At 36.8% G+C, this 4,171-nt stretch overlaps 1 long non-coding RNA gene across 1 annotated transcript; it reads left to right on the top strand.

Annotated features, from left to right (window-relative positions):
• Positions 1-1,717: 1,717 nt before the first annotated feature.
• On the top strand, positions 1,718-3,394 carry LOC147504832 (uncharacterized). Its single transcript, XR_015220465.1, has 3 exons — positions 1,718-1,888; positions 2,416-2,538; positions 2,949-3,394. It is a non-coding gene; the product is annotated as an uncharacterized LOC147504832 (long non-coding RNA).
• Positions 3,395-4,171: the final 777 nt, after the last annotated feature.

Raw genomic sequence — 4,171 nt, 5'->3', positions numbered from 1 at the left:
TCCAAATCCTATATTTGCTCGATGGTGGATGGTTCATGGATGGTAAGTCTCTCTCTTATTCCATCAAAATGAAAAACTAAGATGCTATAAACCCAATTTGAAAAATGCGATATAGATCACCCACTTAAATATCACAAACAATAACAATAGAATAATATCTCTAGTAGGTCATGTCAAATATTATACATTTATTTATGCCAAGTGTTCATCTACCTATTTCTTGAAAACTAGTTTTCTCCAATTATTAAATTGTACTCACCGTGAGCTGACGACAAAATTACTTTTTGGCTGCCACTTCATCGCTATCGGGCTTCAACTTAAAGTTAAAAATGTACGCCCCCTTACATAAGCAAAGTTGCAAACAACTTGCACGGTTTGACTCACGCCATTGAAGCAGAGCCACAAACCCCTTTGCAAGTTCCTCATATCCATCGGGCTCAACATTGCTTGAAAAGCTTCAAAGGACACGTGAGCTAGCTTTTACTTACTTTGTAACTAACATGACTTATTCATGACGTGCTTCTTATTGTCGCCTGTGGGCTTTCCCCCTTTACTTTAGTGCTCAGTGTTTCACGTGACGGACCAACTTGGGAACAAACTATGTAAAATCCCCACTGTTATTCTTTAGATCTTTGTACTATCGAAGATTTCTATATTGGCTTTAGGTGTGACACATAGTTGAGCATTTTATCCCTTCTAAAAAATTTCACTGCCCTTGTAATGCACTAGGAAAATCTTGAAAATATGAAATAAATATAAAGAACTGAAAAAGGAGCTCTCTCAAAGGGCTGGATGGAAATATTGAAGACTTTACATGAAATATCTGCCTAGAATTGGAGGAAATTCAACTGCTTTTAGGAGTCAAGTTGCATAGTAGAGACATTTTAAGTAGCTAGAAGAGGTCGCTTAGTATAGGCAGATTGCTTAAAAAGGATAATTCACATAAAAGTTTTTCTCATTGTAGGTGCCATCTAGTTTAGTTTGTCAAGTCTGAGTGGGACGAGGTTTACAGTTTGAGTGGGACGAGGTTGAAGCGTTTGTGAGACAGCCTGATGGTTCATTGTTTAGTTGGTGTGAGCGTTTTTGTTGCTTTACTCATCTGCTTTATGGAATTGTGAGTACTCATGTGTCATTTAGTTTCAATAGTTTTTCTTATGCCATTCGTGAAAAGTACGTGCTTTTGGTTTGTTCAAATTGCTCCATTCTAACTGCTTTTGGTTATGCCATTCTAGATATTCATTCTAACTGTTTTGTTTTGTGCTGTGTGCTGGGTGGCATGTGTGCTTGGTGCTGCCGCTTGATGTTGCCGGTGTTGTTGCCGCTGCCGCCGCCGCCATGGACTCGGCTTGGTGTGCTTGCTGCTTGGCGTTGCTTCTTTACTGCCCGGGTGTCCGCTGCTTCGCTGGTGGTGCCGCCGCCGCCATGGACTCGGCCGGGTGCTTGTCGCTATTGGTATGGCTGTAACAAGCGAGACACGCCAGCAGCTAGCCAGATGAATTGAGGGATGCCTTTCCTCATCCGGGTCACGCTTAAACAAATAGTATCCATCCTCTTCCGTAGGGATTCAATTATATGAAATTAATTTGTTCATGTAATGTAGGATGAGCTCCTAAAACTTTTTATTTTGTCGCCCATCTCCTTTTCTCATGTATTTTTCGGATAAAATTAGTTTTGCTTGGAAGTGTTGCTCTCGGGCATTCTAAGTTGATACCCTTAATGTAGTTTTAATTTCAATGCCAGACATTAGTATAAAGAGAAGTTTCTGTACAACAAGTTGGAACTAACTCTTATGTTGAAGTTCATATTTCATTTAACTGCCTCCCAAATGTTGCAGGTTTTTGTGTTTCTAGCAACTGAATATGCAACTCCACAGAATTCTTTGAATCAGGTAAGTTCTGGCAATGTTGCACAAAATAAGTTTTTAACTCTGTGAAGCGTGCAGAACTGTAGCTAAGTTACTAAATTGGTATTGAGCTTTACTCTATATTGTTTTCTTTTGAATTTAATATTATTGTTAGTTGTGATGATTTAATTTTTCTGATCTTTACTTTTAGTTGTGAACCTTTCATTTCAATGAAGTCTTTTAGCTTGTTAGCATTTTAATCGTTTGAACTTGAATTTGTTTGTTGGTTTTTGAGTAAAGGTTGTTCACTCGTCTTTTTTTTTTCTTGTACTTTCTATTATGGCCAAAGAGAATGAATTCAAGTTATCACCAAGTTGGATATTACAACATGGTTTAGTTAATCCTAAATTGATGGACTTGATTTCTAGATGGGTTGGTTTGTAGTTTAGAGTAGTATAATGGATAGCAAAAGGGTTGAGGAACCTTTACATCATTTTTATTGCATGGATATGTACCTTTTTATGGTTAAATAGCCCTCACTAAGTCGAAATATATTACTTCGTTGTTTTCAGGTTGATTATGTAGCAGCAATGTATAGAAAGATTGTTGCCCATGCTACACACCAAACTATCTAGTAAGCCATGTACCTACACAACCACTCGGAGTAGATGAACTGATTGTTTTAACTGATCCAAGTAAGTTATCTTTTTCGTATCTCAAAGATAATTAAGGTTATACATTTTTTTTACATAGTAACTTATTGATGTTGACGGGATTCGAGCCCTATGCCTCTAGTATCATATAAGCCAAATGATTTACTAAAGTTAGATTTATTAAAGGGCTAGTCTATTTATTATTTTATAAGGTTATGATACATGTTAAAGTGTATGCAGCTATGTGTGCGTGGTATTGACCGGAAGAAGATTGTTTTACTTCATGCTTAGAATTGTCTAAAGAATAAACTATATTCTAGCTTTTTGCGTCTTCAAATATGATGAACTAGTGTATTGCTCCCTTTTAGAACAATTTTTGTTTATTAGATATGTCCTATTTTTAGATTCTAGAATCAAGTTATATCTTTTTTTAAAAACTTTTGTCGGTGCAGGCTCCTTATGTTACACAAGGGCTGGCTTATCGAGAATATGCATGGAAGCATAGTGCAAGTGATGGAAAGCTAAAGCCTATAGTTTGTTATGAAGTTTAGTTAATAGCTCTTTGATTTTTATTTATTTGTTCATCTAAATTATTGATTGAAAGAGTCACTTGGCAAATAATGATATTTATGCAATGGAGTTACTATGTGCTTTTTAAATGTATTCATAGTTATCTAAGAAACTCATATGTGGCCTTCTTTTGTTATGAAGTTAAAATTTGGTATGTGACAATTGTCTAGTTTGAATGTGTAGTAAGGGTGGGGGATCTCTTTTGAATCAGCCACTCTAAGCAGTTGCAGGTCATTTGGCCTGCATATTTTTTTTTTAAATAATTTTTCTAAACAACGACGGCTAAGGCCGTCTTTTCTCTTTGCGACGACCTTGCGACGGATATTTTTGTCGTTTCCTAATTCCATTTACGACGGACTATCCCGTCGCAAATATTAACGACAGGGCGATTAACGACGGGAACGTGGAACACGAAAATTCGTCGCAAATCAGAAAAAACGACGGATTTGACCGTCGCAAATCACAAATTCTGGTGTAGTGTGCATCGTAGTTTAGTTTTATAGCTTTATAGTATAATTGCATTTAGGACCTTTTCAACAATTAAAGTTGTAAGCCAACACAGCGAAACATCAAACTCTAGTGTTTCTTGTGAATCTTGACAAACGGACTATCGTCTGTGGGCTGTGGTACTTAAGCAATCCAAGTGATTCACAATAACCCTAGAAGAAACAGCTTTAAACAACGGGTGAGATACTAGCTGCAAAGCCCAACCCAGTTGAAGGAAAGTAGTTTTGCATATTAGTATAATTTAGAATAGTTGCATATTAGTTTAATTGCATTCAAGCATAGTAGGATAGTTTTTCATCATCTTCACATAGCAAGAATACTAGACATGATTGATACAATGGCCGCATGCAATGATGGAGGTGTTGTGGACCTGAATAATTCTGAAGCTATCCCACACATGCAAGCACAACATAGGAAGAAGTTGAGCGATTTCTATTCGCCAATTATTGGAGACCCACCAAGCAATATTGTTTTTCTAGAGACAGAATCTAACCAGTTTGAACTTAGAGCATCAATAATCTCTATGCTTCCAAAGTTCAATGGTTCAGACAATGTTCAGCCATATGTTCACATGAACAAATTTCTATCAGTCCTCAGA

Source organism: Coptis chinensis, chromosome 4 (genome assembly GCF_015680905.1).
Source record: "Coptis chinensis isolate HL-2020 chromosome 4, ASM1568090v1, whole genome shotgun sequence".
NCBI lineage: Eukaryota > Viridiplantae > Streptophyta > Magnoliopsida > Ranunculales > Ranunculaceae > Coptis > Coptis chinensis.
This window is presented reverse-complemented; position numbering and strand designations above follow the sequence as displayed.